This window comes from Peromyscus californicus, unplaced genomic scaffold, assembly GCF_007827085.1.
Source record: "Peromyscus californicus insignis strain IS unplaced genomic scaffold, ASM782708v3 Scaffold_11__1_contigs__length_118956290, whole genome shotgun sequence".
In the NCBI taxonomy this organism is placed as follows: Eukaryota; Metazoa; Chordata; class Mammalia; order Rodentia; family Cricetidae; genus Peromyscus; species Peromyscus californicus.
This window is the reverse complement of record NW_026294402.1, coordinates 87,081,299-87,108,286: the sequence shown is the minus strand read 5'-3', so window position 1 is coordinate 87,108,286 and position 26,988 is coordinate 87,081,299.

The window sequence follows — 26,988 nt, the reverse complement described above, 5'->3', positions numbered from 1 at the left end:
AGGAAGTGATGTAGCTAGGCAGAGAAAGGAAATGAGATGGCAGAACAGAAAGGCATATATGTGTGGGTAGACAGGAAGTAGATCTCTTTGGAGATTGAGTTGTCAGTGAGGTAAGGTTGTCTGTGGCTTGTCTTATTTCTCCGATCTCTCAGTTTTTCACCCCAATATCTGGCTCCGGGTTTTTATTAATAAGACCATTTAGCAATTCATCTTACAAACATCCACATATAAAAGAAAACATGCAAAGTTTTGTTCTGAGTTATAGAGACTCAAGGTGATTGCTTCTATTTCTACCCATTTACCTGAAAATTTCATTTTTCTTAACAACTGAATAATATTCTGTTGTCTAAATATACCACATTTTCATTATCCACTCATCAGTAGATGGGCATCTAGGCTGTTTCCAATTTTTGGCTATTATGACTTAGCAGCAATAAACATTGGTGAGTAAACATCTCTTCAGGTATATGTTCAAGAGTGATATAGCTAAATCTAGTGCCAGATCTATTTTCAGCTTTGTGAGAAACATCCACAGTTATTTCCATAATAGATGTGTCCCCACCAACAAAGAATATGTGCTCCCTTTCCCCGAATCCTTGTTGGCATCTGTTTCCTCTGATTTTATTACTTATGGCCATTTTGACTAGGTTAAGATGAAATCTCAGAGTAGTTTTCCTTTGTATTCCTCTGACACCTAAGGATGGCTAGTAGAAAACCTACCATAATTTTTCTACTAAATGAATGTGGCACTGAAACAACTCCTAATAACATATTGATATCTATAGATCATTGCATCACTCAACCCTCTTCTCAGTTGCTTCTTCTTGCAGCAGATGGTAATTAACATAGATATCAACAACTGGGCAATATGTAGAGAGTGGGAGATTTAGAGTACCCTGCCCTAAGTAAGATACGTTTATCATACCTCTCGCCTCAAAACTCACAGATCTATGCTGAAGAGGAGGCAGAAAGATTGTGAGAGCCTGAGATAGTGGACATCTTCAAGGAAGCAGCATTTTCCAGACCAAATAGGACTGATGCACATGTGAACATGGAGTCTGTGACAGGCTGCACAAGTTTAAGTCAGACAAAATCCCAGCACAGAAAAGGAGAAATGAACATAGAGTCCCACCTCTATCCAAGAAGCTATTTGTAACTGATACCTGATGAAAGGGAGAAAAATCAGTTTTCTTCAATGGAGTGACACTGGTTATATCAACCACATTCCAAGGCAGTCTTCATGTTCAGGAATAGTCAACCAACAGGAGTAAAGATTGTTTGCATCTAGGGCTCCTGAAGCTAAGTGCAGACCAGTCTTACAGCCATCCATCGCATGGGGGACTGCACTCTCTCTGTGTAACAGTCACATGGAGGACAGCATGCCATCTGTGTATTAGAGAGACTCCTATAGATTGGGGAGCATCAACATCAGTAATCAAGGCTAAAATTTGGTCCCCCGGGAAGTTTCTGTTTCAGTTAAGAAAATTCAGTTTGGTGAAAGTTTCTTCCTTGTACCTGTGACTAAATGAAGTTTGTTTCCATGTGTGAAACTATCTAGATATTAATCAACTTAGAGCCATAGACAGCTCAGCTTATTTCTGCTTTCTGACAACTAGGTTTTCTAACTTCTTGACAACTTCAATGCCAGTTTAGTCATTGGTCCCTAACCTTATAAAAGACTGTGCAAAGCCATGATACATTTTAGGAACATTATGATCTATTTAAGTCAGGTATAAAATAACTGATTTGGGTCTGACATGACAAAAATTTTTACAAAATTTACAAAAAATAAAGAGATCTGAAAACATCTGACAGTGGAATTAATAGAAATGTAGTATATGTACCTGGTCTTTTCTTTTTAACAATAAATGTTTTGTGCATTAAGGTGCCCTAAATAGATAGTGTGTATATTCTTTCTAATTGTAAGAGGGAAAGACAAGAGAAAAGAACTGAGTAGAGGAACTGGGAAAGAGATAAACTGATGAATATGGGCAGAGGTAAGGATAATTTTATAAACCTAGTGATGTATTTCCAGATAAAGTGCTTCCAGGCAGTTTGCAAAGCTAACTAGAGATTTTCCTACTTTCACTGCAGTGCAGCAAAACGGTCCACCAAAATGCCTGCAGCTTTTTCAGAACTGCTTCTCCTTTGTGCTGGGAACCAAGCACATGTGTGAATTCTGTTGAATAGGATGTCTTCACAGAATGTGAAAAACAGTACCCACACTTTATGAAATGGGTCATTTCATCCAGGCATTTAGCTTCCCTGGGACTCAGTTTCCTCAGATAAGTAATAATTATCGTATTACAATTATGAGGATTTAATGAGGAAATATATATACCAATGATTACAGTCTCCAAAGTACACAAATGTGAATTTGTGCTATTATTTTAATTGGCTTTTCACATAACCAAGAGGTTTATTTCTGATTCACTTATAAAAAGATTAAATCCATATGTATCCACACCTACACATGCAGCTGAGCTAGCGACGGCAGACAGGGTACCAATATAGTAGAGACCAAAGCTCCTGAGAGCAGAAGCTCATATTCTCTCTGAAATGAGGTGCCAAAGTCCTCCAGATATGGGGACATGATGTGCAAGAGCACAGATGGATAGCAACAGAGTACAGTAAGAGTACAGACAAGTGAAAACCGTGTTCCTCTGAAAGACTATCAAGTTCTCTTTTTAAGGTATTGTGCTGGGGAAAAAGTTCTGCCTCCACCAGTGTGTGTTGACATATGGGGAAAGATAATTGAAGGCTGAATAGAGTCGATGACTAAAATGGAACGGGATTTCAGGAAAGGAGATGTGAGAACAAGTGGGACCATTCATAAGTCTGTGAATAAAAATGTCCCACTGAAGGTTGAGTGAATTCTGGACAGAGAAGAGAGAGGTAAACACAGGGCAAGAAGTGAATAAAGTTTTATTGACAGCCATCCTTTCTTATCAAACTGAAAAAGTGTTCAGGATGAAGATGTAGAAGTGTGGAAAGACTGATCGTAAGTCTGAGGAGGAGAGAAAGATATGATTTTGAACCATGAGTAGATTCTGTTATGTCATTGAATGTCACCACATGTCTATGGAAAGCAATTTTAGTAAGATAATTGTTACAATAGTAATGCAACTAAAATTTAAAAATACATAATCAAATAAATACAGTGGACCTAAAACATCAGAACAAAACAAAAAGACCACACACTTCATTGCAGTTTATTTCAACTGAGAACTTATCACTAATCACATTTCCAATACTAGTCAAATATTAAACTATAGTGAAATGAAAAAGAAAAGACCAGATGATCAAAATTTCTAGACATCCTGTGTTAACTATCAACCCTGGGGTTATGCCAATTCATACTGATCTGTGTCACTAATCTTTGAACTACACTTACAAGTATGTAAATTCTAGAAATCTGATAGCACATGAACATATTCTCCTTAAAGGCATGAAAGAATTTTGTCTGAAGGTATTTGGTTTGATTTCAAGACTGCACTAGATCAGGTCTGAAATGTTAAATTCACGATCCCTGGTGCTCTAAGTAGCTGTACAGACTCTCTGTATTCCAAGGCCTTATCAGCTCCCAGCTCCCATTGCTTCCTAAGACCTCTTTAATAAAGCATGTCATGTTTGCTGAATAAAAAGAGCAGAAATCTATTTTCTTAACTGTTCACAAATTGAGAAGTTTGAAATAAAGGTACCAGCAGTGCCATGCTCTCTCTCAAAGTCTGAGTCAAATCCTTCTTTGTTTCTAGCAAAGAATCCATCTAGTATTTCCATCAGTGCTTGGCTTTCTTTACTTTGTGGTTACAGCACTCCAGTCTGCCCTGAACCATTACATGGAATCTTTTCCCATTTCTGTGTCATTGTGTGTTTTCACATGTGCATCTAATAAGTACGTCAGTCATCACAACAGCCTCCTCACTTTTCCTCTCTCTCTAAAAGAAAGCATTTAATTAGGGGTTTGCTTACAGTTTTGTAGGATTAGTCCCTGATCATCATGGTGGAAAGTATGGCAGCAGACAGGCCACTGGAGCTGTTAGCTGAGAGTTTATATCTCAGTCCACAGACAGGAGAGAGAGAGAGAGAGAGAGAGAGAGAGAGAGAGAGAGAGAGAGAGAGAGAGAGAGAGAGAGAGAGGCTGGGCCTGACATGCTCTTTTGAAGCCTCAAAGCTTACCCCTAGTGACTCAGCTCCTCCAATGAGACCAAACCTCCTAATCCTTCCTAAACAGTTCCACCAACTGGGAACCATATGTGCAAATATATGAGCCTATGAGGTGCATTCTCACTCATACCACCACAATCCTGCCCTGGTCTCCATAGACTTATAGCCATATCATAATGCAAAATGCTTTCAGTTCAACTTCAAAAGTCCCCAATTGTCCTTCATAGTCTCAATACTGTTTAAAAGTCCAAAGTCTCTCCTGAGATTGAAGGAAATCTCTTAACTATAATCCACTGTAAAATCAAAATCAAATCACATACTTCTAATGTACAATGGTACATAATATATATTAACATTCTAAGTGGGAGGAGAGGGGGCATAGTGAGGAAATACAGAACCAAAGCAAAACTGAAACCCATCAGGGCAAACTCCAAATGACTGTTTGGAGCTCCTACTCCTTCCCGGTTTATTGATTGGAACTCATTTCTCTCTCTTGGACTGGATACTATACCCCATCTGCAACTTGCCTTGGCAAGTGTCCCATGGGTCTGCAATCCCCAAAGTCTTAGGGCTCCAACACAGTGCAGGATTCACTTTTACAGCTTCACTCAATGGCCTCTCTGGTCTCCATATAGGGATTACCCTACCACATACCTGCCCTTCATGTCTTTCCTTAACCATGAGGAAGATTCCACAATCCCTTTACTGTATCATTGACTTTGAAGTCAGAATCATGTGGTTAAACCTGTCAAGTTCTTCTGCTTGCTTAGGCTGAAACCTGGCTCTCTCCATGACTTACATCTGCCATTTGTGTAAGCTTTGATTGAGTTGTTGATGGCACAGTCAAAAACTTCTCATCTCTTAAACAGTGTGCAGAAAGAGCTTTGCTTTGTGCAAGTTGAAGCCTTAGCTGGGTGTGGTCTTGCCCTAAGGGCATCACTCCCTTTATTCCATTTTGAATCAGGCCTATATTTAAACCTTTATCTCCTTGAAAAAAGGAGTTGGCTCCAACATACATATCTTGGTTTTCCTTTTCTTCTCTAACTACATTTTGTATTTCTCTTCGCCTTGCTTGCTTCCTTTCATTGTAGATCTGCATAAGAGTGATTACTAATAGCCACATGGCAGCATCAACATCAGGCCATCTTGAAATCTTCTCTGCTAATGACCTTAGTCCAAAACTCTCCAATTTAGCCTCTAGAATATTTTTTTTTGGACAAGGACAGAAAGCAGCCACATTCTTTGCCAAAATATCACAGGAATTGTCTCTAATATTCATCCCTTCTGAAGCCTCTTGGGCTGGGCTGTTATAGTCCATATTGCTCTCCATGTTGCTGTCTTCCAAGCTCCTAGTAGAATTGCCCATTTAGCCCCACTTACAGAGTTCAACTACTCTTCCATCCTGAAGTCCCAAAGTTGTCCATACTCCTCCCCCAAACAGCATAGTCAGGCCTGCCACAGCAGTCTCTCAGTCCTTGGTACCCATTTCTGTCATCCCAACTCTTTTAAATATGAACTCCTACCCAATGAAATTCAGGTTACATACTTCTAACACATAATGGTACAGGCCAAACATTCTTATTCCAAAAGGGAAGAATCTGGGAAAAACAAGAGTTAATTAAATCTAAGCAGAATCATAATCAAGTAAAGCAAACACCAAATCCTGCAGCTAGCTCTATGTCCAGCAGTTGGGGCATATAACTTAATCAACAGGGCCCCTAAAGTCTTTGGTAGCCCAATTATTTCATCCCTGCAGCCTGCTGTATACATACCTTCTCTCTTAGGTTGGAACCGTTCTATGACCATAGCCTTTCTTGGCACATGGCTTGTGATTCTGCCACCTCTAATATCCTGGCGTCCCCACTACAGCTTAGGCTCCACTTTCACACCTTTATGTAATTGTCTTTCTGGACCTCTTTTCAGGAGCTCCAATCTGGCCACATATTGCCTTCCCTTAAGTACTGTGCAAGACTCCCTCAGTCTTATATCCCTCACACCTACTAAATCAGTACCACATGGACAGTGGTGCCAAGTTCTGTTGCTTTTCTAAGATATAACCTTGTCTGTTTGGACCACAGCTTTATCAGCTTCTGTGTGCTGACCCTGGGGAAATATGTCCCTAAGTATTGGCTTCCAAGAAGCAGGGAATGCCTCACTTTAGGGTTTCTTCCTTTAAAATACCTGAATCATCAGAAATGGATCCTCCAAAGATAGGGATTTGTTTGCAGGATTCTCTTCTTGTTTTGCCAGTGTATCATATGAAACTAAAGTTAAATTGAGTTAGAGAACTCAGCCAGTACCCACTAGACTGTCATTGTGAAGAGAGATAGCTCCATAAAGAATTTTGTGTGAGTGCCATGTGAGGATAGGAAAAGTTCCTTGTTTTTTTTTTCTAGAAACAATAAACCTAACACTGTAAGATGAAAGGCTATTAAGGTCATTTTTCTTCATTTTAGATATATGTAAGACCCAAGGCTATTAGAGTCATATCTCTTCATTTTTTGATATATTCATAAAAGTAGCCAACTCACATACTCAAACCAGTGAAAGATGGGGTACATTGGCCTTAAGAATAATAGTATTTGAAAAACCTTGTTTCTTCCCCCGTGAACATACCTTTGAGTCTCACTGTATTAATAGAGCCCACCTCACATCTTCTCCATTCAAGTACTAGTGACCTTCCCTAACCAGTATAATTTCCAGCTGTACTTTAAATACTTATCCTTATGTCCACAGAAAAGTGTAGCTCTCAGACCTCATCAAGGATGGGGAGTCAGGGCTGGAACCAGAGGATCAAATAGGGAGGGGAGAAAAGAGGTGGCCAAAGGAGGGGATATGGGGAGAAAAAGCCAAAACTAAGGACTATTTGAGGGGGTCCTAAGAAAATCTAATACATGTATATAAGTTCCATCTAAATAAAATTGCCAAGTAAGGGGAGAGACAGAGCCCCAGTTGAACATCTTTCATTACAAAATGAAGCTTCCAATACTGGGAATGGATTACATCTAAACAAGTAGTTAGCCAAAGGGGTTCAATGGGAAACCCAAACAACCCAGGATAGTTCCAAGGCTATTGGTTGTTCTCCACAGAATGACAGTAAGGCCCTATTACTGACGACAGCACCTACACAATTCATTGACTACAGAGAAGTTGAGATTGTGCCTACCTAGAGCCTTCACACCTGTGTGGACTGTTCTCGGTACTCTCGGTACTAGAAGGTACTCTGCACACTATCAAGGAAAGAAAGTAAACACTAACCTAGCCACAAAACCTTTGATATATAAAAGTACCATCTTTCAAGATACACTGGTATAATAGTGGTACAAAGCTTGTGGGAGTAACCAAGCAAATTCTGATTTGATTAAGATCTATTCCATGAGATGGAGCCCATGCCTGACACTGCTCAGGTAGGCCAGAATCTGAGACTAGGTAGTTCAGGGACCTAGCAGAAAACCAAATACTATTATTCTACTCAAAGAATGTAGCAATACAATGATTCTTAATGACATTCTGCTATATTTATAGATCAGTGTATTGCTCAGTCAACATCAGAGTAGCTTCCTCCTACAGCAGATGGGAACAAATACAGAGATCCACAGCCAGACAGTGTGCAGAGACTGAGAGAGCATGAAACACTCATCCCGGAATGGAATGTCAATATCAAATCACTCCCTTCAGGACACAGGAGACTATATAGAAGAGGAGGCAGAAAGAGTGTAAGAGCCAGAGGGGATGGAAGACAGCAATGCACAACAGGACCAAAGCACATGCGAATTCACAGAGATTTCATGCATTCACAATGCACCAGGAGTCTTAGAGCCTAGAGGAGCAGTGAACACAGGTCCGCATCCCTAACCTAAAAGCTAGCTCCAACGGATAACCAGTTGCAAATGAAAACTTAGTTTTCTCCAAGGGAATCTTACCCAGGAAACAATCCAATCTTAAGTGTAAGCCCCATACCTAGCAGTAGACAACCAACACAAAATGAACTCAATGACCTCTGCAGAGGTTCTTTGTCTCATAATGGTGTATCAGTGAATTTTTTTTCTCATCTTACAAGTCCTTTGTGTATATATTGTGGCTTACAGTTTTGTGGTTTTATGGGATTCTTATGTGTGTGAACATCTGTGTCTTTGTATCTATAAGAGTTTCTTGTGTTTTTTCTTTGGCTCTTTTCCTACTGTTTGGTTTGCACTAGTCCAATTTGTTGGTTTTTGTTTTATCTTATTTTATTATTATTTCTTTGATGCTTATTTGTTTACTAATGAGAGACAGAAAGGATTGGATCAGGATGGGAGGGGTGCTGGTGAGGAACTGAGAAGAGTTGGGAGAGGAGAAATCAGAATATATTGTATGAAAAAAATCTATTTCCAATAAAAGAAAAGAGAGTAAGTAGAAAGGCTGGACAATGAACTAATATAGACACATCTATTCATGCCTCACAGACTCCAATATAGTTTAAACTATTGAAACCTACCTTTGTGTCTCAATATAACTACTATAAATTGTTGAGAAAGAGGACATATGTATCAGGCATAGTTTTGCATACCTGTAATCTCACCACTTGTGAAACACAGGCAGGAAGGTCATGAGTTTGAGCAGGTAGATGCCAGCCTAGACTTTCCAGATAGCCTATGTGGTATGTATGACCTTGTTTCAAAATGGATGCAAAACGCAAATGGTTTTAGAGAAAACCTCCCTTTAAAAATCTTGTAAGACTTCAAAGCAGTTCTGTTTCCTTTATAAACTCATAACATTATACTGAAGAGGAAAAAAAAAGAAAAAGAAACAAGAAAGAAAGGGAGGGAGGAAAGAAGGAAGGAAGGAAGGAAGGAAGGAAGGAAGGAAGGAAGGAAGGAAGGAAGGAAGGGAAAGAATGCTCCTTTTGCAACATATAGATTCCATTACAGAAAGCCACAGTTGGTCAAAATTCAGAGAACAACTGGCCGTGGGATGCCTAGTACAGTTTATGTGTTTACAGCACAGTGCCTACATCTAAGACTCAGGGAACATACTTAGGAAGAGAGAACAGAAAGATTCTAAGAGCCAGAGAACCAGAATATTCGCTTCAAGATAGTGTCTTCTATATATGACAGGGAAGCTGTACTTGGAAAATCTCAGCAATATGTTCACCTAAACAAGAGCTGGTACCATCAGCTAATATGCCAAAATGAACAGAAGAGTTCTCATAAGACCTCATCCCTAGATGATGAGCCATAGGCATCGAATAATTGCTGAGAGAGGGGGGAAGAAAAAGTCTTCTTGAGGCACCAGCTGCCTGATAGATTATCCAGTCTCAAAAGGTCAGCTCTGAATATGTATCAGCAACATTAAATGAACTCAGCAGTTTGTATTTATAAATATGTGTGTTTAACAAAAATAATTAAAGAATTAGAGGCCATGATTTGAGGAGTAGGGAGGACATAGGAGGAGTTGGAGGGACGAGAGGAAGGGGGAAAGATGTAAATATAGTACTAATAGATGAAATTCTCAAAAAATGAATAAATAAACTTCAAAGAGAAAAAAAGAGCGCCAGAAGTGGTCAACACCATGTACATGGATTATCATGTTGTGTTCATACATATTTTTCTCAATGGAGTGACTTTATCTGTGGTGGCATCTATATTATACTCATTTTAGGGGGGGGGGGATAGCCTCTCCCATTTAAAATTTAAACTACAGCATCAAATCCAGTTTGTGCTGCTCATATGATCATGAGTATATGACTATTGACTGAAACATGGTTAATCAACCTAGAGCCACATACTTTAAGAAAACTGACTCTCCCTTTCCTGGAAGCTAGCAATTGCCCAAATCTCCTCAGCTGAGGGTGGGACTTTATGCCCCTCATGCACTTTTAGTCTCCTTGCTTGGATTTTTACATTCTTGAGGGATCGCAGAGCTTGTGCGTGGTGTACCAACCCTTATGAGTTCATATGTGCAGCTGCTCTGTCGTATCCAGAAAACCCTGATTTCATTCCACTTCTTCCATCCCTTATAAGCTTTCTGTTTCCTCTTCGGTGATGATCCCTGAGCCCCAGGAAGGAAAGGTTGTGATAAAGATGTCTCATTTCCACTTGTGAATTCCCCTAGACCCTTGTCTCTCACCTAGCACAAAAATTAACTCCAAATAGACCAAGGATCTCAACGTAAATCCTGATATCCTGAATCTCATAGAAGAGAAAGTAGAGAATATGCTTGAACTTATTGGCCCAGAAAAGGATGTTCTAAATAGGACCACAGGAGCATGGGCACTAAGAAAAACAGTTGATGAATGGGAACTCATGAAACTAAATATCTCTGTACAGCAAAGGACACCATAATTGAAATGAAGAAACATCCTATAGAATGGGAAAATTTCTTTACCAGCTATGCACTGGCAAAGGGATAGTATCTATACTACACAAAGAATTTTAGAAAGTAAACGTCAAGAACACAAATAATCCGCCGGGCGATGGTGGCGCACGCCTTTAATCCCAGCACTCAGGAGGCAGAGCCAGGCGGATCTCTGTGAGTTCGAGGCCAGCCTGGACTACCAAGTGAGTTCCAGGAAAGGCGCAAAGCTACACAGAGAAACCCTGTCTCGAAAAACCAAAAAAAAAAAAAAAAAAAAAAGAACACAAATAATCCAATTTAAAAATGAGCATGGACTTAAACAGAGATTTCTCAAAAGATTAAATACAAATGGCTAAGAAATATTTTTAAATGCCCAGCATCAGTAGAAGGGCAAATTAAAATTACTTTACGATTTCATCTTAGCTTAGTCAGAATGACCAAAATCAAATAATTAAATGACAACAAATGTTGGCATGTGTGGGGGAAAGGGAGAATACTCATTCACTGCTGATGGGAGTGCAAACCGTTTCAGCCCCTGTGGAAATCAATGTGGATGTTCCTCAAAAAGCCAGAGATAGATCTCTCACATACTCTAACTATACCACTTCTGGGCATATAGCCAAGGGACTCCTACCACAGAGATCCTTGTTCACTACGATTGTTGCTCTGTCTGCAATAGCTAGAAAATACAACTGGTGAATGTATGGATGGCAAGTTTGCTATTTTTAATAAACTCAGCAGAGTATTGCTGTCTCTGGACTAAGGTGAACAGGAAAAGGCAGTTTGATAAAGGTAATCCTTATCTGCAAAGAACCCAACACACAGCCAGCCTTCTGGGATAGCAGTTTTGCAAGCAGCCTGGACAACGTCATCTCGTACCCATACCCAGTGAAATATGAGCTTCACCTGCATTCGGGTTGGTGTCACACTTGTAGCAGTGTCATACAGCAGGCAGAAAAGGAAGAGAAACAGGAGCACATTCCATATGTATTTGGAGTTGTTGACCAGTATGTAAAACTCTATAATGAACCTTGTGGATCTGCAGCAATATCTGAAAAGTGATCTACAATTTCCATCTCCAGCTGAAGTAAGCCAGAAATCTGTGGTTATGGAGAGTAACATCATTTCCCTCCAATGCACATGTGGGTCAGGACAGATGATATCCAGGTAACTATCAACTGTAAACAAAGAAGTTTCCCTTTGGGGAAAGATTAACTTTAATAATATATAAAAACTAGTCAATGTTTTAAAAACTCTCCATAAATATATTCACTGTAGTTTCATTTTAATTACTTTATTGAAAATCAAGTTGAAAGAATAAAATAATGCGATTTTGATGTTTAAAAAGGCAATCATAAAAATGTCACATTTTGAGTAGCTACTAAAAAATGAGGAAGTGTGAGGTGGAAATAGCTCTAGAGACACTTTTCTATCTGGAAACTTCTGCTGAGGAAAAAAGAATTCAGAAGGGAAGCAGAGCTCCAAAAGAAACAGATTGCATCAGTGGAATGTGGTTTTTGCGTAAACTGCTTTAAGAAAAAAACCCAAGGAACAAAGAAAGCCTTACTTATATGTTTCAAGATGAGGGAACCCCTACCCAGCAAGAAACTCTCAGCTGAGGTAAACAAGCTAGGAACTAATGGACCCAATAATGTCAGGAGTAGCATCCAAATGCTACACAAGAATAAATGTGGAGCGTGAAACATACTGTTAGGGCATCACTATGTGTGCAAATAAATAAGATATAATGGTAAAGAGCCCACTTCCTGGCATCAGACTACAGGAATTTAAACCTTATCTCTACCAATTTCTAGTCATGCTCATGTTTTCCCTATCTGTAACTTAAAGATAACAATAGCATTAACTTCATGGTTTTTTAGGAAGATTAAAATAACATACACATCCATACACACATACAATAGCATGGAAAGAATTTTCCCTGTGAATAACTGCTGAATGCTAAAAATTTTTGATGACATTAATAAGTATTATTTTTAAAAGGTAACAAATATACCTCAAAATCACAAACTAGTTTGTCTATTGTCAGCACTAAAACATTTTATGGTCATTCAACTATCACCCCTTAAGAAAGGATATACACAACAAGCTAGTTGTGAGTCACATTAAGAAACTCAGTCATTCATCAATGTTTCTGGACCACTGAGAAGGGAGTTGTGATGGTTCATGTCCATGGTCAGCTTGACAGGATCTGGAATTAGCTAGCAGATTGCCTCCAGCCACACCTGTGGAAGGATTATTTCAACTCTGAGCATGCTTATGAACTGATCCCGTTACGTTAATTGAGGAGAGAAGACCCACACTAAGAGCATGTGACATCATTTCCTGGTTTGGGGCCTTGAACTGTATAAAAAGGAGAAAGCTAGCTGTGTGTGCACCCACTCATTCATCACTCTTCATCACTCTGATTCCCAATCGTGGAAACAACATGACCAAACGCTTCAGGGCTCTGCTGCCTTGCCTTTGCTGCCATGACATACTAGGCCCTTCAATTGTGAGGTGAAATAATATCTCCTTCCTTAGGTTGCTTCTTTTTTTGTCATAACAACAGCAAAATAGACGAAGAAGGATGCAGCCAAAGTATCTGCAGTTACTCATGAGAGTGCATTAGCACATTGGTGGGTGATATCATAAGGTGAGGAAATTGCTGGTATACCACTCATCAGGAACAATAACACTGGGCAAACATGAGCCTAAAATCTTCACATAGCTATAACTGTAAGTGATCAAAGAGAAAACTGACTAATTTTAGGAGAGCAGAATTTGGGCTTGTCAGGTGTAACCATGACACCTCATAGAAAGACAGAAAGAGTCACAGTTTTGAGCTTTCTAGAGCTATGTCCAATGTGGTTAATATGTCATCAAATTAAATCTGAGCTCAAAGACAGTAGGTTTTCCAGTGGGTGTTTCAAGCATCAAGACTGAGGGAAATGGATAAGGTGCAGGAAGACCCAAAGAGAGTTTAGAAGGGTCTTTTTGATTTTTCACTGAAGGGATAAAAGAACAGTTCTATTAAGCTATTCTTTATCTTTTCATGTCTTTTTTATTTTGCACCATTCTCTCTAATGTAGGATTATGAAAAGCAATTTGGATAGTCTTTGCTCAAGAAAACAATAGAAACTGTTACAAAGTTACCTGATGATAGATAGCTAGGCAACATACTTAATATTCATAGAGGTTATCAATGAAGATAATAAACTGAGTAAAAATGCCACAGAGTTTCCATGTAATGTCTCATGATTTGCAGAAAAACCTCCCATAGGATCTATCATTAGTATTAAATACATTTAAGGTTACAAGTGGTCACTACATGCTGATTGCTATGAGTCACGCTGATATATTGATGTGCATATCAGCCTGACTCCTGCATGCATGTGTGGGCTTTGAAATGATTCTGCCTTCTAGGCAAGCACTACTTACTGATTATCGCAGCAGATACCAACATTAGGCACCTCTGGATATCTTGTGAAACATCAAATGATTAGGCTACACCCAGCACTAGTTGAAAACAGCCTCTGGAGTAGGACCCAGATGTCTGTACCTTTTTAAAGTCCACTAAGAAATTCCAATGCATGGCCAAATATAAGAACAATTTTCACATATTCCATTCAAACAAGATTTCACAGCTTTGAGTTTTGTTCTTTGCATAAAATTGGAACAGACGATAAGCAGCTATCATGGTGTCCTATTTTATAAATAGAAAAATCTTTCAGTGAAAATTGATATCCACATTACTTCTAAGCATTCAAACTCTGGCATTCTTCTAGAAAAGGTTAATTCAATGCATGTTTCTTATTAGAATTTTTTACTTGTGTGTGTGTGTGTGTGTGTGTGTGTGTGTGTGTGTGTGTGTGTGTAAATGTATTAGTTGCTTTCTTGTTGCTGTGAACAAATATTGATTGAAAAAGCAAGTTAAGGGACACAGGGATTATTTTGGCTCATTAGAATAAGAAGGTTCCGCCGGGCGGTGGTGGCGCACGCCTTTAATCCCAGCACTCGGGAGGCAGAGCCAGGCGGATCTCTGTGAGTTCGAGGCCAGCCTGGGCTACCAAGTGAGTTCCAGGAAAGGCGCAAAGCTACACAGAGAAACCCTGTCTCGAAAAACCAAAAAAAAAAAAAAAAAAAAAAGAATAAGAAGGTTCCATCACAGCAGGGAATACATGCAGCAGGAGTGGGACACAGCTGGTCACATTACTGCCAAATTCACAAACTTAGGAGCAGATAGGGAGCAGAGTCGGCCTCAAAAATATCAAGGTCCAACCCTAGTAACCCATGCCATGTGGCCAGACCCACCTCCTAAAGAATTCATAACTATCCAAAGCAGCAGCAGCAGCTGAAAACCAAGTGTTTAAACACATGAACCTATGGGGGACATCTCACTTTCAAGCCACAACAATGAGTTCAAATATTTCAATCATTAGTAAAAGAATAAATGCATTGTCTATTACATGGTGGTTATGAGGTAAGCATGCAGGCATAGTACATGTGGCTTGAATGCTGACTTCATCACAAAGCTGAGAACTTATTGTTTTTAAAATAGGTGAACAATTTTACCGAATTCGTAGATCTGTGTCAGAATTCAGTTATAGGTAAAGTAGTAGAATATCACTTATGACTACTGGCTTTTTAATATACCTGCAAGACATGGGAATGGGTTTGCCCATCTATCCCCATTCATAATGAATTAACAATCTCTTGTTTACTCTCCCATAATGCGAAAGTCATTTTCCTCATTAGAACTAAGCATTCCCTCATCCTTTTCTCAGTGCTTGCTGCAAACTCTTGTTACAAATGAATTTGCCACTGAAAATGAGCCTAATGACTGGTCTGGATCAATTGTTCTGATCTGTCCACCTGCTTGTCCTCAGTGTAGCACTCACTCCACCAATTACACTCTGTTCTTTGCAAACACAGCAGTAATGAAGACAAGGTCTAAGTGTGCAGCATAGGAGGAGCTTAAGTCTGTTTCCACCTCCAGCCTTTGGGAGGCTGCCCCACCAAGATCAGAACTCCAGGACCCAGGCCAGCAAGCTTCTCCACTTCCACATAAAGGGAGCTGCCTGGCTGCAGTGGTTAGGCATCCAGCTTTCCAAGGTTCTAATTCATCAGTATCTCTGCTCCCAGCTTCACAGTAATATTTCTATCATACCCTAACAAGGGCTTTCCATTTACTGGATACTGTAACACACATATTTGGCAGCTCTTCTCTCCATGTTCATTCTGCTTTTCTTTTTCCCTATAGAACTCAGCTTAAAGGCTGTAGACTTGACTTGACTGGCAGAACATTTTCAATACATTTCCTTATCTCTCCACGGCAGCATATTTTGTTTAAGCCATTTATTTCCTTCGTTACACCGTTTCTTTCCAAGCATGCTGCTCCATTTCACCTCTGAGAGGCACGTGGTTCAAAGATGGCTGAGGGCATTTACAAAGAGCATGTAAATTGAGTCTCAAAACAGGGTTGACGAGCTGGCTCCATTTCAAAAAATGAGAGCAATAATCAACATTCCAACAGAAAAGCAAGACGGACAGTCACAGAGCACTGGTCAAGTCCCAGCAGCTGTCCTCGCATCCTTGAACAGAAGTGAGTGGGTGAACCAGGGAATCCAGGGTTCTGTGGAGGGAAAAGGGCAGTAAAGGATGACATCACTACAGATCATTTCCACCACCAAATTTCTGCCTCCTGTGCCTGTCTGCTGAAGAATATCTGATGTGGCAGTCTTTGTCCAGAAGGTCAAGACTGAGGTAGCCTGATGAGAGCCTTGGCAGAAGCAGAACTGCCCTTCTTTCTGGTCCAGCCAGAGGACTTTCCAAAGCCAAGTGGAAGCAGAAATTCCCATTACACGAAAGCCTGGCATTGGGGGAACTTTTTGCACTTCATAAATATAGTGCCAAGAGATAGACTGCACATTTAGGAAACACATCAGGCTTTACAGGGAGTGAAGCATATTAATATGTCCTAGTAATATTAAACATTTCATGCAACTTCCAGATTCCCTCATATGATATAGTGAGTAGCTTGACCAGCGAACACACTGAGTAGACAAAGGACTCTCATTCTACTCATATGTGAACTAGCCCTCCTATTGGCTCATATGCAGTTATCACCATCCAAATTCTAAAAACCTACAGCTGGCACCTGTTCTTTGGAAGTGCACACTTGTGCACTGTCATTAGGAAAGTCTTGGTCCTACTGCCACAAATTAGACATTTAGCATCTCTTCTTACACTAACCTTCCAAAGGCTTGGTCTGTATAGACAAACCCAATCACTTTATTTTCAGGCAAGTATAAGCAATAGAGCTGAAATTTACTATGAAGCCCATGATTTTACAGCACACGAAACCAAAAGAAACATTCAAGCAACTCAGTATTCTGAAAATATTCTAAGCCTTATGGACTCAGAACCTTAATTTTCTAAACTCTAAATGACTTAAGAGTCAACATTTCCTTTTCAATAAACTGTAAGGTCGAAATGACATAAGTAAACAAACTCTCTAAATACATGGATATGCACAATGGAGCCAGTATTTGTAGCCCTGGTAACATAAAGTCATGTTGACTCTGACAAATGTGTTATCTCACAGCTTCATCAAACAAAATTTAAGTCTATGACTATTTAGCATAACCGTTCTAAGATTTTGTGGAGCTATCCATTTTTAAAATGCAATTTACTTACTCTTAATATCAACTTTTCAGTTGTTTTCTCACATGGTGTGCTAAAAAATTAGATCTGCTATATGTTTTTCCAGTCTCAGTGTGAGCTAAGACACATATTTCCAAATGGAAACATCATTACAATGGTTATTACATTCCAATGCCTTTTTGCATGCAATTCAACAGTGAAAGATCTTTGAAGACAGCATCAGATGCCCTGGTTGGTAGCACAGCTGCTTTCCTGAGCTCCATGGGGCATTGCCTCTGGTTTTCAGTGTTTGTAATTACAGTTGAACCAAAATTCTTTCTTCTGCACAAGTCATATGGATAATGAGTCTCCTTTAACAGATGCTAATGAAACAATGTCAGTCAACTGACAGTGGTATAAAGATGTGCCTGCAGACAAGGTGGTCTGTATTTCCTCTTTTCTCAGCACTATTGTATTTTTCCTTTGCCAAATAGCAAATCAAAAAGAGTGCAGAAGCTGTGAGTTACTTTTGAGCTGTGTGAGCAGTAAGATCTCATTTGTATCACAGGAAACCCAGGTCAGTGTCTCCTCTCCCTCTGACAGGTACTGAGGGGAACTCCCACAACACAATTCTAAAGTCACTGTGGTACAAAGCGCTTTCTGATTATCCTGGATAACCATAGGACAAAAAGTTGAAAATCTGCAAATCAAAAGGAATTTCATCTGAGCAAGTTCATTGATCGGTAAAAGCCTAGAGGGGAACAGAGCAGAGACTTTGGACTTTCACTAATCAGTTTTAACTTATTCTTTACTTCTTCCATTCGTTCATTTGGTCAGAAGACATGATATGGTGATTTGATGTTTATTTTTCAGCCTGTAGCGTGTTGTTACTAATTTGTGCATTGTTGTTCATGTTATGTGATTTTCCCTTTATTTTTCTCAAATATTAGTGCTGTTACCTCACATCATCCACACTGATCTTAATGTGCATTTTCTCAAGCTATTTAGTGAAAATTTATTTACTGATAGTTATTATCTCATATAATTAGGTAATCTGAGGATTAAAATTTATATAAAATAGCCAGTCTCCCTTTTTTTCGACATAATGTGCCACAGATCTCGGTGTTGTGATAGGCACTTCATGCCTCTCACCACTGTTATGTATTACATTTATATAATATGTATGTCCCATATTATAATACTAATGATTTAAGAACTGACCTCTGATTATAATGCTAAAGAGGGGTATGTTGAACCTGATTTTCTGATTATTAGAGATTGTGAAGCTACTGATACAGGCTAAGTAAAGGACTGGTCTTTCCACCAAAGCACGAGAAATGCCATTCATTAGGGTCACCCAGCTGAAGTGATGATAGAGAACAAGATCTTTCCCTCAGACTGAAGAGAGTTAAGCCACTCTTCTGTGACTCAGGCAAGTCTCTCCTGTCCTCTGTCTCATTAGCCTTCCCTACCAAGTCAGGACAAGAAGAGATACACCGAGCGTGGGAATCTTATTGCCTTCACTGACCACATTTCCACCTTAACCATCTTCATTTTCCATTTTCCAGCCCACCCCAGATCTCATGAAGCATACTGCTGGCCTTGTCTTCTGCCTATAGTTTAAATGTGCACTTTGAATGTGAGACTTTTGACATGCTCTGATAAGACTCAAGGACTGTGTATGATTCCCATTCATCCTTTAGACACTGCAATAAACTACTTTAGGACCAATCCATTGTCTCAAATTCAGTCTTTATAGATACCCTCCGTAATCAATATTTTGATTGAATTTGATGCATTGAAAGGAATAGAACAGCATGATCAATTGAACAAACCCAATAAGAATTAGCTGTTCAGGGTTGGGAGAAATTAATAGCAAGAAACAATTCTCCTGCCAAGAAAATCGAAGAGTACCATATTGCTTTCCAAAACTCTTGTCAGCCTACTCTAACTGGACTATCATAAATCCATGAGAGATTTATTATAGCACCCTATATTTTACCTTACTGCACATAGACAATGAAATTAATTGTCTGACATTTACAGCAATCCTTGAACATTTTTTTTGAAAATGAACTCACTTTATTGTGTACTTTCATGATGGATGTTTCTTCTCTCATCTATATCTGAACATACTCAAAGGCTGCAATAAAGTAAGCATGTATAAAAGGAAATTTTAAGACTAGATTGGTTTATATATAAAATTTACCTGAAATCAAGAGGAAATATTTTAATTACTGTTTCATATATCCATACCTTATTTTGAATATAGAGAATATAGTGGTAACCTAGTGCTATGTAATTGGACTGTCATCACTGCATAAAACCACTTGTGAATGATCATTATAATGATTTTTATCATTAAATAATATACAATTATTACAGCTACAAATTAAGTGATTATTTTGCATGAGACAATCATGCAATAATAGACATATTTTAAATATGTAATAATAATGTAATAGACATATTTTAAATATGTAAAAGAAAGAAAAAGTAAAAATGAAATGAAAAGAGGAGTTATGAAAATTATTTTTCTTTCTTACCATTATTAAATGTCTTTTAAGTAATACATTAAAGCCTAAATTTATACAAAACTGATGGAGAACCACATGACGTTTTAAGCTCTATATATACTGTATGTTTGTGAGATATATACATTTACATGCTATATAGTTTTATAATTTTTATTTCCTTTTGCTGAATTAATCTTTTAATCATGGTCTAACAGCCTCTATTGTCTCCCTTTATAGCTTTTGTCATAAAACCTAGTCTATGACATAAGCATGCATTTACCCTGGGTTCCACTTCCGTGAACGTTCTAGCCTACACTTTCACCTGTGGTCCATGCATGCCCTTAAACATGAAGTTTCTTCTCAGCAATACATAGACAGGCCTTGCCTTGTTAACAGTTAAGTCACTCCTGCCTACTCACAGTTGAGAAGAAGAGACACAGAAGGCTTCTGCGACAACCCTTTCCCACCCCACCCCCAACTTACCCAAAAAAGAATCAGTCTAGACAGGAATCCATTGAAGAGAACTCTTAAAAACTGTAAGAGGGATCTTGAAGTGTAGCTCTTCACAGCTGATGGCTTCTGGCATGGGTGGGGTGGGTAAGGACTCCTGGCCTTGCTGCCTCAGTCTAAGATATTGGAGCTACAAGTCTGTGTCACCACCCACAGAACACTGCCTCTTAATTGGTGAATTTGGACATTTGAACTCAAGATAACTATCCCTCAGTGAGGTTTGATGCAGGCATTTCATATCTTGTCTAGTTTGGGTGTTGTTCCTGTCCTGCTTTATCATTTGCACCTGTTTAGCTCCAATAATGCTTTGTCTGTTACTTGTTTTGGTTTTTTTTTTTTTTACTATGGATATTTGTTTTGTGGATTCCGAGGCCTACTAACAAGAAACAAAGAATGCATCTTTGAGTAAACAAAGTACTTTGAAATGATAAGCATTTTGTATGATGTATATTAATAAACGGGAAGAACAGGAGAGGTTATAAAAATATGAAAGTACATTTGCTTTTCATTCCCCACACAGTGCTTGGTATTTGATTCTATGTCTCTCTGAAATTTGTTCCTAGCATCTTTATGTAGATGCTGTTTTACCGCATGCCAAGCTGACAGTATTGGAGCAGTGCACCACAAATCTGCCTGCAGTTGCTCTTCCCAGTGAGATTTTGACTGCTGCACTCTGTCTTCTTTCTCATTAACAGTCCTTTCCTTCTCTTTGAGGTCAGGTCTGGAGGAAAAACAGTCTCAGCTTTTGGTTATCTGGGAATGTTTTTGTCTCATCTTTATTTCTTCCTTTTTTTAATTTAATTTTTTTCATTTTACATATCAATCACTGTTCTCCCTCCCTCCCCTTCTCCTGTCCCCCCACCTCCCCCTATTCCACCACCCATTCACTCCTCATGGGCTAAGGCCTCCCTTGGGTAGTCAACACAAACTGGTTTACCAAGTTGGGGCAGGACTAAGCCCCTTCCCCTTGCATCAAGGTTGAGTCAGGTACCCACCATAGGGAATGAGCTCCGAAAAGCCAGTTCATGTACCCAGGATAGGGTACAAGATAGGGAAAACCCACCAAAACAGCTGACCAGAGCTAGGGAGAACTCACTGACTCTGGATTGACAGCTGGGGAGCCTGTATGGAACCTAATGAGGCCCTCTGAATGTGAGTGACGGGTTTTTTAGAGCTCATTTTTATTTCTAAATGGCAGCTTTCTTGGTACCTTATTCGTCAAGTTCATCAGTTGTCTTTAAATTAGTTATTGTAAATTTTCCATTTGAGAGTTACTGCATATTGGTTACTATCAAATTATTTCACTTATTAGGTAATGTCATGTTTTCTGAAAATTCTTAATGCTTGTTAGTATGTGACATCATCTACTCTAGACATTAAAAAATTAGGTCCTTTTTCTGGTCTTTGTGCTCTACCCTTTCCATTCCAGAATTTCTAAGCAAGCTACTTAGTGTATTTCAGCCCATCATCACTTCCTTTACTTCAGCTCTCTATGGTGTTGTAGGTCCAGGTTTGGAGGTGAGTACAAAGGCATGTCACGCAGAAGCCTGAAAAGAGTAAAGACAAGTAGTAATTTGTGAGGCTTTCATGTAAGTACACAAATCACAAACAGAAATGAAGAGGGTGTATAAACAACAAAATCACTTGTAGATTGCTATCAAAATAGAAGATCATGGGTTGGGATAGCTAAAGAAGGTGTTTGAAAAAAATCACAGAAAATAATATTGTTGATGGAAAGATGGAAGTTTTACAGCAATTTTACACAACAGAGAGACATATTAGAAATAAGAGCAACTGAAGAATGGAAACACTTCTCTAGTCGAAAAAAAGCCAATTATAGATTAGAGTAATTGAGCCAAAGTTTTAGAAAATAAAGCGAGCATGGTTTAGATTAATTAATTAGATTAAGCCAGATTTTATCCTGAAGAAATGTTCACATTTTTAAAAAATTAGCAGGAAGATATCCACAATAAACACTTTCTTGGAGCTCGTATGCCATTCCTTTTTTCCTAATATCAACTATCAATATCCCTTTTTTCCTAACATCAACTATCAGTATTCATTTATTCATAATAACAACTATCAGTGTTCCTTTTCTTTTCATAATATCAACTTGGGAAACTATCTCTCCTGGAGTAAGAGTCCAAATGAGATCCATGTTTTTATTAGCCCTTCAGGGCTAGTGCTGGTCCCAGCTCTGACTGAGTAAAGTACTAAAACTTCTTAGCAAGGAAGGAACTCAAAGGCAGGCAGGGCAGGATAGCAGTGTGTAGAGGAAGGTGTCAGAGAGACTGGGTGGAGACAGTCTCCTCCTGTGAGGTGGGATCTAGGCAATGATGATGTCAGCCACTAAAGACTTGGCATCAGCATAGAATCTGTCTGAGAGTTAAGAATGCAGGAAACAGAACAGAGAGAGGGAGAGGAACAGCTGTCAGACAACTGACTTCTTTCCACCTTCAGACAGTTCAGCAGCAGAACATTCAGCCATGTCAGTTGAGAAGCAACGTTCTAGCCTCAAAATGGCTTGTTACATAATCTAAAGTGGTCTCTTTATTTTGTATGTCAAAATTCTGTCAAAATCCAACTCTATGACTATGGACAGTGTAACTCAAGATGATTTACCATAGAAAATGGAAAACATGTCCCCAGTGTGGTACAGTTTTCAGGCAAAAAAATGGGTGGATTGGGAAAACCATGGAATGAGGAATTAGCCTAACAGACTACAGCACCAGAAACCAAAACAACTGACTTCATAAAATTATGGCTAAAGATGAAGTCATGAGAGCAGGGAAAGTGGTTAGTCATAACTGGAGAGTGGAAACATGTCGTTCTCTGCTAGGAGTGTGGTTTTCCAATGAAGCAAATCTGATTAGGATATAAAGAGGGGCAGTGAACAAACATCTTAAAGAAATCTGAATACTTGGAAGGCAATGTTGGTTTTATTACACAGAATAGACATATGAAATATAAGGTTTAGGCACAAAGTGGGTAGAAATGACTTCATTAGAACTGGCCAAATCTACTCTAAATCAAATGCTCCTGGTGCCTACCCATGAAGCATGTATAGAATGTTTATTCTAAGCTGAACCTTGAGTGTTGCATGTCAGTTTTTCAGCATTGGGAACTAAACCCATGAGCTCGTGCATGCTAGGCAAGCACTGTGCCACTGAGCTACATCTCTAACTATAAAAGAAGGCTTTAAATAATAAATTTAAAATTTGACATTGCCTACAAATGAACTAGAGAAAACAGACCTACCATCTTAACAGTGGCTATGCAAAGTTTTATAATTATTGTAAATAGTATCTTCTATTGTGAGAGTGAAAATGTAGTGTCTGTCTAGCCTAATCATGAGTAACAATTTAGACAAAAAGGGGATGGGGGCTAATGGAGTTTTTAGAAAGGGAATTGCAAAAGAGACACGAAGTAATGGGAAGATAAGAAGAATACTAAGTCCCTAGAAAATCTGGCCCAAGCCCAAAACTGTATAAAAAATATTCATATTGTATAAAGCTGGGGCTTAGCTTGAGTTACTTATGACTAAGAGAAAACAAAAGGAAAAAGATAGAGAAAGGATATGGGGCACAGAAAGGATGGAGACAGGGAAGAACAGGAACAAAACGAAGAAGAGACAGAAGAAAATGGCAAACCCTGATAATAAAGCCAAACAAGTCCTCTACTTGAAAAACTTTTGAGTGAGGGAGGGGCATGCTTAATGACTGTTGCCTCTGTAAGGCACTACCCTGTCATCCTGCTACACTTCCCATCTCAAAGGACATAGGTGGCAGAAACAGAAACCAAAAATTAGTAGCCAACAGGCTCATACTCTAGAATAACAGAGACTCTCTGTATTAGTTCCTTGTCTTGTTGCTGTAACAAAATATCCAACAAGAAGCAAATTAAAGGAAAAGGGGTTTATCTGGGCTCAAGACTCAAGAGGATTGTTATCCATCGTACTGGAGAAAACATTGGCAACAGGAGCAGGAGACAGCTGATCATGCTTCATCCACAGTCAGAGAGCAGTAAGTGCTGGTGCACACTCTCTCCTCTTTGTTCAGTCTGGGACCCCAGCCTACGGAATAGCATTGCACACATTTAGGGTGGATCTTCCCACTTTAGTCAGCTCAATTTAGATAATCCCTCATAGACATGGTAAGATTAGTTTCTCTGGTAATTCTAAACTTCATCAAGTTGACAAACAAGATTATTCAACACCCTCTGACATTGACGAACACAAGTGAGTATATACAACAGCAGGCATGTCAGAGGAATGTTGAGGCCATGGTGGCCCAGGGGATTCTCTTTTGTGTTTATCATGCACTAGTTACAGCAAATGCAGCAAATGAACACCACAATCCAGGCTTGCCAGTATCAGAAAGTTTATTTTACTGACTACATCCCATTTAGAAAAATTCGACTCTGTTCAAAACTGCTGACAGCCTCTCAGATATCAACAATGTATCTTCTGCAGTTGGTTATGCAACAGACACTAATGCAAATGTGGACAAAAATAAAATACTAACTCAGACTCTGCATGAGATGTTCAGCAGTTTTCTCAAGTCACAGAGTGTATTCATCTTCAATCTGCATTTCTTTCCCATATTTTAACCTTCACTGCTGAAGTCAAACTTCCAAAAATCACTGGGCTTGCAAAACAACTGACTGTAAGGATGAATCAGTTCTTGAGAATTTTGAATTAAACAGGAAATAAAATGCTGGGTTTAAAATGGAAAATTGCACCCATGGGTTGACTTGCTCTCTCAAAGGCATTAATCAGTCTGAGGCATTCCTTCAGTCAACTCTGCTCGACAATATGGATAGAGACATCAAGAAGGAGCCCTGAGCCCTCTGGGGTTTGTATCTCCTCTGCATGTACTTTGTAACTCATCCATTTGCCAGCTACTCAGGGTCACCGGGAGACAAGCTGTTTTCTTTTCCATTCTTAGCTGTTAGAAAATGACCTCTAGTTTCTCTTTACTCAGTTTAAGCTACATGCAAGCTATGTTGGAGTCCTCATGTTTAGTTGATATAATATTTCTGCTAAAACATAAGTAAATTGGGCTAAAAGTATTAAAATAGCTCCTTTAAAATATTGAAAACGTAGTTTGAAATTTATTCTTACATTTACTAAATTGGTAATGAAGGCAACTAACAGGAGCTATGGAAAGAGAAGTAGAAAAAAAAAACAGGTCAGGGTAAGAAGAGGCTATGACATTACTAGAGACTCATATGTAAGAAATGTATATAGTGCCCACAAAGCCCTTCAAATTATTCTGTATACATTTGCCCAACTAAATAAAAAACCAAAATTGTTGTAGTTTCAGAAAGTAGGCTAGAAAAAAGAATTTATTACAGGCCTGAGAACACCTAGCAAACACAAATAACACACTTAAAATACGCTTCCAGTTACCTAGGAGTAAATGAGACAGAAAAGCAAGAGAAAAAGATAACCTGAAGTGGCAGAGGCGGATTGGGGCTTAGTTCTCCCAGGAGAGCCTTCGGTTCTAGCAGAGTTGCCTGCAAAATAGAATAACGTTTTCTCCAGGTCACAAAGCTAGAATGGAGTTCGTAGCCTGGGTTTGTAGTGCAAATGTCTGTCCCTGGAAAGAAGGATGGATAGTAAGAAGTAGACAACCAGAGAATGACTGTAGAACACTTTTTTTTCAATTATTTTATTTTTGTTTTATAAGTGTACAGGTCTGTGCACCTCAGTCATGTTTGGTGTCCTTATAGGCCAAAAGTAGGTGTTGGATGCCCTGGAACTGGAATTACAGACTGTTGGGAACCACCATGTGGATACTGGGAACCGAATGCAGGTCCTCTGCAAAAGCAGCCAGTACTCTTAACCTCTACTGAAGGGCGCTTGTATAAATTAGATCCTGAATGAGGTTCAGCAGCGAGAGCTGGAATTGCTGGACTCTTGGCCTTGGGGAAGAGAGGGGAAGTCAAATAAGTGAGCTATGTCCTCTGCTCTGGCCCTCCTATGCATGTGGTCCTGTCTACTTCCTTCTCTGTTTCCTTGGCCTTCTGTGTTTAACAAGATGGTTCCAGATTCTTTGTGTTGCAACTATCCCGTTTTTCACTCCATTCATTCATTTTTCACGTCTCAAAAATCTGAACTTTTAAAACATTGCTCAGACTTTTCTTAAAGTTCTTACCTTGTAGTATACTTTTTAGGCACATGTGAATATTTTAAATATTTTCATCAGAGAATTCCATTATCTGGAGACCTGATGTGTGTCTCTCTATTCTTATTGTTTTTTTTTTCTAATTTCTAAATATGAACAAAAATTGTGGAGCCAATTAATAGTCTAGATAACCATATTATCAAATCAAAGACTTAATAGGCATTGTAAACTGTGAGAGCAGCAAATACAGCTCAGGTACATTACAGAGTAAGAGTAATCTAATTAAAATCAGTAAATATAAAAATCTTACAGTCAGACAAGAATATAATAGCATTTTTAACCTCATGTGAACCTAATACAATCTCTTATGGAGCAAGAATTTGGAAGGCAAAGAAAGCTTGATGTGCCTCTCTATTAATCACAGAGCCAGAAGACATGGGTCAGTAGTGTGGAAGAAGATCTGAAAAGCACATAATGAAACAACTAGATCTAATGGCTGTTGCTAAATACAAGTCACTATCATCCTTTCATCCCTCTTAACTAGATGAACAAAGTGTGCCTTGAGAATTTCATTCACTAGAGTGCTCAACTAAGGAGTCAACCACACTAGGTTTCTTTGCTCTCACCTATGACATGATCCTGCTTTCCAGAGAAATATGACTGATAATTACAGAGATGTGTGTTCTCTC